Source organism: Salvelinus namaycush, chromosome 8 (genome assembly GCF_016432855.1).
Source record: "Salvelinus namaycush isolate Seneca chromosome 8, SaNama_1.0, whole genome shotgun sequence".
NCBI lineage: Eukaryota > Metazoa > Chordata > Actinopteri > Salmoniformes > Salmonidae > Salvelinus > Salvelinus namaycush.
The window spans coordinates 31,229,883-31,242,130 of record NC_052314.1 but is presented as its reverse complement, the minus strand read 5'-3'; the positions used below and the strand labels follow the sequence as shown (position 1 = coordinate 31,242,130).

The 12,248-nt window shown below is 41.3% G+C and overlaps 1 protein-coding gene across 1 annotated transcript in view; it reads left to right on the top strand.

The window, feature by feature from the left end:
- The first annotated feature begins 10,278 nt into the window (after positions 1 to 10,278).
- The window catches only part of LOC120052611 (transforming growth factor beta receptor type 3-like), a 132,149-nt gene continuing 130,179 nt past the window's right edge, over positions 10,279 to 12,248 (top strand). The window contains exon 1 of the mRNA XM_038999622.1: positions 10,279 to 10,493. The gene's annotated coding sequence lies outside the window, so the exon portion shown is untranslated. The remainder of the gene's footprint in view (positions 10,494 to 12,248) is intronic.

Sequence of the window (12,248 nt, the reverse complement as noted above, 5' to 3'; positions counted from 1 at the left end):
GCGAAGCAGTAATTGTTTCAAAACATCTCCTGCAATGTAACTGATGCGTCGTGAAACAGTGTTGTTTGATGAAGGCATTGCCTGTATAGTTTTTTGGGCCTTTTCTCCCAGCAATGTCCCAGCTATATCCCGCGGCAGCAGGAAGAATGAAATAATAGTATGGGGCTTGTCTGTCCTAGCCACTCGGTAGCTCACCATATAAGACGCTTCTAGTCCCTTCTTATTAATGGTATCTTATGCTTTTATACATGTCTTACTACTCGAACGTCGTCTTAATTCTCACTCAAGCAACTCCCGTGGCTTATTTTTAATATTAGCATGTTTTGTTAAATGTCTAAATGTCTGCACAAGAGTGAAGGTTTCATTGAGTTGTGAGATAGTACTTTTGCACATATAACACTGTGGCTGAGCAAAGGCACTACTCCCAATATAAGTGAACCCCAAATCAATGTAGTTCTCATCATATTTGCTCCCCTTCGATGATTCAACGTCCCTGTCTGTTGTTCGGTGCTTTCCCGGGTAAGGGGGCAGTAGCTCTTTGGCTGCATCAGATTCACAACTGTCACTGTCCATGCTAGCTGGGCTAACAACAAATGTAGAATTACTGATGCTAGCATTGGATGTGCTCGTGGAAGCAGAACAGCTTGTGTCGTCGTCAGGTGGAGGTGTAGTACTGCTGGTAGTAGCAGTACTATCAGTAGAGCTGGTATGTGTCTTGTTGGGGTAGGTTCCTTGTTCCATGTCAATCATTTGCTTATTGGTGAAATCAGCAATCAGACAATATCTTTAAGTAAATCAATCATTAATTTATTAATACAATTGCAAACAGAAGTTGACAACGGGAACATAGCACGCATGTTTCCGAGTAAGTTCTGAAAAATAGGAAAGGGTCCAAGTTGCTTTAATATGCTTGCAGTCAACCCCTAGTGATGTAACTGCCTACGTCAACACCTTCTACTCATGAGACCAATCCCATGCATCAGGAGAGACAATAGTTCCAGTGTTTTCTAAGGGCTCAGCATTAATTTTCCACTCCCCAAGTTGCTTTATAGTGGTATGTCTGACTAGTCTCTTATCTCTTTCACTCCCCTGCAGGGTTCTGTGTCTATGAATCTCTTTTAGCCTTGAGGCGCTTTCTCACAGACACCCTGTTTTGACTGCAATAACTCACACATCTCTCAGACAGTTTCTTATAAGAAGCAGAGACTAGAAAGGAACTGTGGAACAATATTAGACCTTATAATGCATATATATATTGCTAATCTGTAGTCCAGAACCCTCTAAATGCAGTGGGGGAGGGGTCTTATAGCCCTTCTATTAATACAACATAAGCATAATCAATTTTTATAATACATTAATCATTTGGTGCAGCCCCTATCATGACCCCAAGGTGAACCCCATCAGTCTCTATGGACAGGGCCTTACTGTTTTTTAACCATTTAACAATTTATGAGCAAATGGAATGAGCAGCAGCTACGTTTGGCTACATACCGTTAGTGGAATTCCCTCGGGAAAGTAACGGTTAATGTCATTTGGATGTTAATTATTTGACTAGGCTACATGTATTTGATATTGTGTTGTTATTTCGCTGAACACTAGATGGTTTAATTGTATTTTTGGCAGTGAAATTAGGCTACTCAGGCGAGGAAAAAAAACTCAACCAAATGTCATGATAGGGGCTGCACCATTGGAAAATATAAATGGACTGTTTGAAAATGTGAAGTCATAATATACAGTGGGGAGAACAAGTATTTGAAACACTGCCGATTTTGCAGGTTTTCCTACTTACAAAGCATGTAGAGGTCTGTCATTTTTATCATAGGTACACTTCAACTGTGAGAGACGGAATCTAAAACAAAAATCCAGAAAATCACATTGTATGATTTTTAAGTAATTAATTTGCATTTTATTGCATAACATAAGTATTTGATACATCAGAAAAGCAGAGCTTAATATTTGGTACAGAAACCTTTGTTTGCAATTACAGAGATCATACGTTTCCTGTAGTTCTTGAACAGGTTTGCACACACTGCAGCAGGGATTTTGGCCCACTCCTCCATACAGACCTTCTCCAGATCCTTCAGGTTTCGGGGCTGTCGCTGGGCAATATGGACTTTCAGCTCCCTCCAAAGATTTTCTATTGGGTTCAGGTCTGGAGACTGGCTAGGCCACTCCAGGACCTTGAGATGCCTCTTACGGAGCCACTCCTTAGTTGCCCTGGCTGTGTGTTTCGGGTCGTTGTCATACTGGAAGACCCAGCCACGACCCATCTTCAATGCTCTTACTGAGGGAAGGAGGTTGTTGGCCAAGATCTCGTGATACATGGCCCCATCCATCCTCCCCTCAATACGGTGCAGTCGTCCCGTCCCCTTTGCAGAAAAGCATCCCCAAAGAATGATGTTTCCACCTCCATGCTTCACGGTTGGGATGGTGTTCTTGGGGTTGTACTCATCCTTCTTCTTCCTCCAAACACGGCGAGTGGAGTTTAGACCAAAAAATCTCTATTTTTGTCTCATCAGACCACATGACCTTCTCCCATTCCTCCTCTGGATCATCCAGATGGTCATTGGCAAACTTCAGACGGGCCTGGACATGCGCTGGCTTGAGCAGGGGGACCTTGCTTGCGCTGCAGGATTTTAATCCATGACGGCGTAGTGTGTTACTAATGGTTTTCTTTGAGACTGGGGTCCCAGCTCTCTTCAGGTCATTGACCAGGTCCTGCCGTGTATTTCTGGGCTGATCCCTCACCTTCCTCATGATCATTGATGCCCCACGAGGTGAGATCTTGCATGGAGCCCCAGACCGAGGGTGATTGACCGTCATCTTGAACTTCTTCCATTTTCTAATAATTGTGCCAACAGTTGTTGCCTTCTCACCAAGCTGCTTGCCTATTGTCCTGTAGCCCATCCCAGCCTTGTGCAGGTCTACAATTTTATCCCTGATGTCCTTACACAGCTCTCTGGTCTTGGCCATTGTGGAGAGGTTGGAGTCTGTTTGATTGAGTGTGTGGACAGGTGTCTTTTATACAGGTAATGAGTTCAAACAGGTGCAGTTAATACAGGCAATGAGTGGAGAACAGGAGGGCTTCTTAAAGAAAAACTAACAGGTCTGTGAGAGCCGGAATTCTTACTGGTTGGTAGGTGATCAAATACTTATGTCATGCAATAAAATGCAAATTAATTACTTAAAAATCATACAATGTGATTTTCTGGATTTTTGTTTTAGATTCCGTCTCTCACAGTTGAAGTGTACCTATGATAAAAAATTACAGACCTCTACATGCTTTGTAAGTAGGAAAACCTGCAAAATCGGCAGTGTATCAAATACTTGTTCTCCCCACTATATATATATATATATATATATATATATATATATATACAGTTAAAGTCGGAAGTTTATATACACTTATGTTGGAGTCATTCGTTTTTCAACCACTCCACAAATTTCTTGTTAACAAACTATAGTTTTGGCAAGTCGGTTAGGATATCTACTTTGTGCATGACACAAGTAATTTTTCCAACAATTGTTTACAGACAGATTATTTCACTTATAATTCACTGTATCACAATTCCAGTGGGTTATAAGTTTACATACACTAAGTTGACTGTGCCTTTAAACAGCTTGGAAAATTCCAGAAAATTATGTCATTGCTTTAGAAGCTTCTGATAGCCTGATTGACATAATTTGAATCAATTGGAAGTGTACCTGTGGATGTATGTCAAGGCCTACCTTCAAACACAGTGCCTCTTTGCTTGACATCATGGGAAAATCAAAAGAAATCAGCCAAGACCTCAGAAAGAAAATTGTAGACCTCCACAAGTCTGGTTCATCCTTGGGAGCAATTTCCAAATGCCAGAAGGGAACACGCAGCCGTCATACCGCTCAGGAAGGAGACGCGTTCTGTCTCCTAAAGATGAACGTATTTGGTGCGAAAAGTGCAAATCAATCCCAGAACAACAGCAAAGGACCTTGTGAAGATGCTGGAGGAAACAGGTACAAAAGTATGTATATCCACAGTAAAACGAGTCCTATATCGACACAACCTGAAAGGCCGCTCAGCAAAGAAGCAGCAACTGCTCCAAAACTGCCATAAAAAAGCCAGACTACGGTTTGCAACTGCACATGGGGACAAAGATCGTGCTTTTTGGGGAAAAGTTCTCTGGTCTGATGAAACAAAAATAGAGCTGTTTGGCCATAATGACCATCGTTATGTTTGGAGGAAAAAAGGGGGAGGCTTGCTTGTGAAGAACACCATCCCAACCGTGAAGCACGGGGGTGGTAGCATCATGTTGTGGGGGTGCTTTGCTGCAGGAGGGACTGGTGCACTTCACAAAATAGATGGCATCATGAGGGAGGAAAATTATGTGGATATATTGAAGCAACATCTCAAGACATCAGTCAGGAAGTTAAAGCTTGGTCACAAATGGGTCCTCCAAATGGACAACGACCCCCAAGCATACTTCCAAAGTTGTGGCAAAATAGCTTAAGGTCAACAAAGTCAAGGTATTGGAGTGGCCATCACAAAGCCCCGACCTCAATCCGATAGAACATTTGTGGGCAGAACTGAAAAAGCGTGTGTGAGCAAGGAGGCCTACAAACCTGACTCAGTTACACCAGCTCTGTCATGAGGAATGGGCCAAAATTCACCCAACCTTTTGTGGGAAGCTTGTGGAAGGCTACCCAAAATGTTTGACCCAAGTTAAACAATTTAAAGGCAATGCACCAAATACTAATTGAGTGTATGTAAACATCTGACCCACTGGGAATGTGATGAAAGATATATAAAAGCTGAAATAAATAATTCTCTCTACTATTATTCTAACATTTCACATTCTTAAAGTTAAGTGGTGATCCTAACTGAGCTAAGACAGGGAATTTTTACTAGGATTAAATGTCAGATACTATGATATTTTAATGGACAAAAATGTTGCTATTCTTTCAAAAACAAGGACATTTCTAAGTGACCCCAAACTTTAGAACGGTAGTGTAATTCTGGAAAGCAAGTTCTATGTGGATGCATACTGGGATATTATCCGGGTAGCTTAAGATAATAATATTGACGAATATACTGATACGGTGACTGAGTTTATCAGGAAGTGTATACGAGATGTTGTACCCACTGTGACTATTAAAACCTACCCTAACCAGAAACCGTGGATCGATGGCAGCATTCGCGCAGAACAAAGCGCGAACCACCGCATTTAACCATGGCAAGGTGACTGGGAATATGGAAGAATACAGACAGTGTAGTTATTCTCTCCGTAAGACAATCAAACAGGCAAAACGTCAGTATAAAGACAAAGTGGAGTCGCAATTCAACGGCTCAGACATGAGATGTATGTGACAGGGTCTACAGACAATCACAGACTACAACAGGAAAACCAGCCATGTCGCGGACACCGACGTCTTTCTTCCGGACAAGCTAAACACCTTCGCCCGCTTTGAGGATAACACAGTGCTACCGACCCGGCCCTCTACCAAGGACTGTGGGCTCTCCTCCGTGGCCGACGTGAGTAAGACATTTAAGCGTGTTAACCCTCGCAAGGCTGCCGGCCCAGAGGGCATCTCTAGCCGTGTTCTCAGAGCATGCGCAGACCAGCTGGCTGGTGTGTTTACGGACATAATCAATCTCTCCCTATCCCAGTCTGCTGTCCCCACATGCTTCAAGATGGCCACCATTGTTCCTGTACCCAAGAAAGCAAAGGTAAATGACTATCGCCCCGTAGCACTCACTTCTGTCATCATGAAGTGCTTTGAGAGACTAGTCAAGGATCATATCTACCTTACCTGTCACCCTAGACCCACTTCAATTTGCCTACCTCCCCAATAGATCCACAGACGATGCAATCGCCATCGCACTGCACACTGCCCTATCCCATCTGGACAAGAGGAATACTTATGTAAAAATGCTGTTAGTTGACTATAGCTCAGCATTCAACACCATAGTACCCTCCAAGCTCATCATCAAGCTCGAGGCCCTGGGTCTGAACCCTGCCCTGTGCAACTGGGTTCTGGACTTTCTGACGGGCTGCCCACAGGTGGTGAAGGTAGGAAACAACACCTCCATTTCGCTGATCCTCAAAACTCGGGCCCCACAAGGGTGTATTCTCAGCCCCCTCCTGTACTCCCTGTTCACCCATGACTGTGTGGCCATGCACACCTCCATTTCAATCATCAAGTTTGCAGACGACACAACAGTAGTAAGCTTGATTACCAACAATGACGAGAAAGCCTACCGGGAGGAGGTGAGGGCTCTGGGAGTGTGGTGCCAGGAAAATAACCTCACTCAATGTCAACAAAACAGATGATTGTGGACTTGAGGAAACTGCAGAGGGAGCACCCCCCTATCCACATCGATGGGACCACAGTGGAGAAGGTAGAAAGCTTCAAGTCCCTCTGTGTACACATCACTGGCAAACTGAAATGGTCCATCCACAAAGACAGTGTGGTGAAGAAGGCTCAACAGCCCCTCGTCAACATCAAGAGGCTGAAAAAATTTGGCTTGGCGCCTAAAACCCTCACAAGCTTTTATAGATGCACAATTGAGAGCATCCTGTTGGGCTGTATCACCGCCTGGTACGGAAACTGGACCACCCGCAACCGCAGGGCTCTCCAGTACACCTACAGCACTCGATGTCACAGGAAGGCCAAAAAGATCAAGGACAACAACCACCCGAGCCACTGCCTGCTCACCCCGCTATCATCCAGAAGGTGAGGTCAGGACAGGTGCATCAAAGCTGGGACAGAGAGACTGAAAAACAGCTTCTGTCTCAAGGCCATCAGACTGTTAAATAGCCATCACTAGCACATTAGAGTCTGCTGCCTATATACATAGACTTGAAATCACTGGCCACTTTAATAAATGGAACACTAGTCACTTTAAAAATATTTACATATTTTCTATTACTCATTTCATATGTATATACTGTATTCTATTCTACTGTATCTTAGTCTATGCCGCTCTGACATTGCTCGTTCATATATTTATATGTTCTTAATTACTTTACTTAGATTTGTGTGTGTTGTGAAATTGTTAGATATTACCTGTTATATATTACTGCACTGTCAGAGCTAGAAACACAAGCATTTAGCTACACTCGCAATAACCTCTGCTAAACACGTAAATGTGACCAATAAAATTGCATTTGATTTTGAACTGCGCTCAACATGCAGATGGCGTTTCTTAGGCTGCGTTTACACAGGCAGCCCAAATCTGATATTTTTTTCACATTTGCCCAATCAGATCAGCTCTGAAAAAGATCTGATGTGATTGGTCAAAAGACCAATTAGTGGAAAAAATATCAGAATTGGGCTGCCTGTGTAAATGCAGCCATAGGAAATCGAAATATAATTAATGTTCATTTGGCAGAGTTGCTTTGTGTCTATTTTAAACACAGACAATACTTCTTCAAACTTACAAATAGTGCCATGATGAACCACAAATACATTAGCATTTGTCTGACAATACAGTGCTGACAATAGAAGGGCGAGGAAGAGGAAATATTTGTTGGCCTGCATCTTCATAGGAATCAGGAGGAGTGCTATTTGCAAACAGCCACAGGAGGGCAGTATTATGTTTTACAAATAATTCTGACATGCTAGGACCAACTAATTCTCCAAAATAGGTTATCACGAAGACGTCATGACCATGCATTTAATATGCTGTTATTTTCCATGAATTGTTTGATTAAAATATGATATATATATATATATATCAACAATCAAGAGTCTCATTATATTGGGATTTTCTTTCTCTGCACAAGATGAACATGCTGTGCCATTCTGTTGGCTAGTCCTTGACTTTTTCACTCTATTCAAACTATGAGCTATTGTCCAATGGGCATCTTATGATGCCTTTGCATGTTCGCTCATTCATTACTCAGGTAAAAAGCATTATCACTCTTCGTGAGACAAAGGTCAGTGGTTATACACCACATTCCACAGAGATCATTGCTCATATGTGAGAAATGGTTCCTGTGACAAACTGTGCTTAGTAAATGAACAACAAGTTAACAGAGTAGAGCCAAATATGCCAAAGGCACATCACTTGGCTGGCTCACGATAAAATAGTGTGGTTTGAAGTTATGACCTTGCAACGGTTTTGTCAAAATTGAAGCCAAATGTATTTTTTCCTTACTCTTCGGGTTTATATTAAAATGTGAAGAATGAATTTTTCATACAAAGTACACCCCAGCTCCTTTCCTCTTTTTAGCCAATTCTCAATGTTACTTTTTTTCCTTTTCACTGACCTGACTACTAACTATAGGATAGCATACTATACTAACTATAGTACTACTTTTACTTCACAGAAATTCAAAGATATCATGTTATTTTTATTTTCTTATTCATATTTTTTTTTCTCCCTGTCAGATGTCGGGCCTACCCTAAACCCAAATAAACATAAAATACATGCAGGCCTTTCACCTTCATCATACATATGTATGAGATGTAAAATGATTTTAGCCCTTTGAGCGTTAGCTTGTCAACTCTCAGAAGCGGCACATCAGTGTTGCCGTGAAGGTATCAAGGTGTTCCATAACAAAGTTTCCTCCCCTCCTGTCACAGGTGCCGGCTAATTAGTGGCAAATCCACTCCACTGAAATCCACTGAAATTTGTGTTGTACCCTTCCGTATAGCATTTACCTCTGTGGAGAGATGTTTTGCTGTGATGTCTGTTTGTTCAGAGATGTCGAGGTAGGTACATATATGCAGGAAATAATATCAATATCCTCTCTAACACAGACACACATGTTTGTTTGACTATCCTTGTGGGGACCAAACAAATGATTCCCATTCAAAAAACTATTTTCTTTAAAACTAGCCCCTCACCCTAATTTGAACTCTAAACCTAAAATAGCGTTTTGCCTTGTGGGGCCCTGCAAAATGTCCCCACTTATCAAAATGTGCCCTGTTTTACTATCATTGTGAGGACTTTTGGTTCCCACAATGATAATAAAACCAAAAATAAACACGCAGACTTGCTTCCTTCCGTCCCTCTCCTCGCCCCAATTTGGGCTTCAACCAGGAACACCACTCCACAAAACCTGCAGCCTTTGCAGTGCATGGCAAACAACTACATTGAGGTCTCAGGCCGAGTGACGTCACTGATTGAAACGTTAACTAGCACGCACAGCGAACTAGATAGTTACATAGACATGTCAGATGATAACTCTCTGGGAGGCGGAGAGCACATGGAACATTTTACGATTCAACTTTTTTTAACGTTAAATATAGCCCCCTTGCAGAAATCTACATTTGTATTTTTTCTACATATTCAATTGTTTTCCTATTTTCTTGACCATTCGAGGCTAACAAAAGAGTCACGTAATAAACATGTAGCCGTTACGTCAATGGCATGAATAGAGAAAACCAAGGAACAAGACCTTGATGGGAGAGAGAGAGAATACTTCTGGCATATCTTTAGACAGCCTTAGATTTCTGATGCCCAGTCTGATGCTTTCCCTTGATCAGCACTCCACTACTCTAGCCAATGTTTTTTTGGCAATACAATTGTTCCCTGATTGGCTGAACGTGGTGTGTAGACAAGTAGTTGAGCGCAAGGAGAAACAGTTTCGTGCATGTGCTCAAATATGTTTTGTGCGCACGCAGAGTTAGCAATTCGCGTGTCCGAATGTGTATAATTTTTAATTTGTGTTTGTGCGCACGCAGAGTTAGCAATTCGCGTGTCCGAATGTGTATAATTTTTAATTTGTGCATGCGTTGAAACATTTTGTGCTTGTGCAGGTGAATGCCTACAGACATGCACATATTGTTTTCCTCTCACGATTTAGAGGATACAAGTCTGCAACGTAACGTGCAATCGAATGAGTTAGAAGATTCACGCGCACAAACTCGTGTTAGATGTGGCATCAATATAACGCCATAGCTCCAACTTGATTGGTCATGGTTTTCTCAACTAAAAAAACAACATTGGAAAATGCTGCTTGAAGAGTACCAACATTGGCCTTTAATATGAATAATTAATGTCATATTTTAACTTCCCCTGACATCCCCTTAACTTCATTTTAAATCCCCATAATAACAATAATCTGTTATGAATTAGATAGTTATATTAGCCTATATTGTGTGTGTCTAATGCCATAATGTGCAATCTGTTTTTACCATAATTATACTTACACTTGAATGACAGCAGGGCCGCAACTGTCTGCTCGTCTCCAATGACAGCATTAATCTCTTGATTGATGTAGCTAGTCTACCTTGCACCCTCCTCCTATCACAAGACCCACCCCCAAAATGAAGTTCTTAGTGAAAAGGGGGATAGGTAGCCTATTTCAAACTTTTAAGCGATAGTAGTGGACTCACTATTGCAAATTCTGTAACCTGACAACTAACGTTGTTTTCCAAGGACGCGGTTGTGTTTTTATGTTTTTCAAAGGAAAGGAAAGGATACATTTCGCATCCATTCGAACCGCTGGAAGGCAAGCTACAACTTCCAAGAAAGTTTACTTTGACATTTCTGGAGATTCTGCATGGTAGGCTACGTCAGAAGTTTTACACGTTTTCCAACCTGTTATGCTAGCGTATAGCAAGAAAAATAAAGAATTACGTTAAGCCTACATATTACATTGTTTTATGGAAATAATTTTTATAATGTACACAACTCTGACTGAAGCAAATAAGTAGTATGTCCGCGGCTCACAGCTCCTCACTGGATACAAAATACGGCACGTTTTATGTCTGATGTTGTTTGATGGACAGTATGTTTGCAAGTGAAATTTGTTGTCGACCGTGTTACACATTCGCAAACCAAAAAGTGCTTTGGCTTTTGTTTTCATTGTTTATTTGATAACACGGCACAGTGCTGCGCAAAATGTTCTTCCGATGAATTCACACATGAAATTCAGCATTATGGGTGTTTTTCCTCTTATCTACATGTATGACTTCCCATGCTGTCATGGCTAAACAACTGTCCCAACAGCTATTTGCAAACATAACATTTTGAGTATATTGAAACATGCTCTCAAAACCAAACACACATGGCAGTTGCATGGTCTTTCCACACACCTACAGCTACCTATCCCCTCTCAATTGATGTCATCATTGTTGCTTCAAATATGCAATTAATGGTTTATAACTGTCTATAACTAAATCAAACATAGTACTGCAGGCTTTATGATATTAGGTTACATTAGTATTAGACTAGGGTATTTATTTGTGCAACCTTTGATTTAGACAACAAGGTCAGAGGATCACTGTTGGGAATTAAGTTCAAAGTTACACTACTGACCTGCCATAAACAGATAGCATCTTCGTGCTGAACATCAATCTTCTGTGTTATTTTGTTGTGTATCCCTGCCTTCAACAAGTTGTGTTCCAGTGTGACGTCACTGATGTGAAAGCAATGTATGATACAAACTTACTTCCGATAGGATGTGAAGGGATTTACAGTAACGATTGGTACGTTTGCAGTATGCATGTACAGTATCTTCCTTTTAGTTTGAGTTCTCACGAACTAATGCTGATTTTGTCATTTTAGGAGCCTTTTTCAGAAACCCGTTTATGCATCATAATAATGTTATTGACTTGATGAAAGTGGACATACAGTAACTGTTTCCCTTGTTATGATGAAATAATATCAGAGATGTAGCACATATGATATGGGAAAAGCCTTAATTGATTTAGTTATAAAACATGAGCTAAAAAAAGCTATTGATTTCAAATCGAGCTCTGTGTCAGAAAGCTGATTTAATTGCTTTCTAAAGACTTGCTTTAGGGAGTTTCGAGGAGGATTATTTGTAAGTCGCTCTGGATAAGAGCGTCTGCTAAATGACTTAAATGTAAATGTATTATTATTGTGCAGCTCTGAAGGGCATGGTAGGTAGAGTCTGGGGCATGATAGACTGTGTTAATCAGGTGAAGCTAAGCCCATTGTACTGTATAATGAGACATACTTATGTTTGATAGCAACTATAGTGTTGTGCCAATGTTTGAATGCTATATTTTTGATAGCTTAGCTTTTACCTGTGTTTGATAGCTATGTATGATAGCTGAGGTAAGGGCTTGTACCTATTCCATGGTGTCAGAAGTATGAAGACGGGTGAGAGACCTGTGACTCATGCCTTAGGTGAGGTGATGAAAACACACAAGGTGAGGCCATGCCTGATAACAAAGTATGCCCTCGGTCTCTATATCAGTGAATAACTGAACTGACTCAGAGAGAGAGAAAAGCAGGGCCAGGGAAAATTCCTGGAATATGTGCTTGTTGGTGCTTGTGTGTATGTACTCAG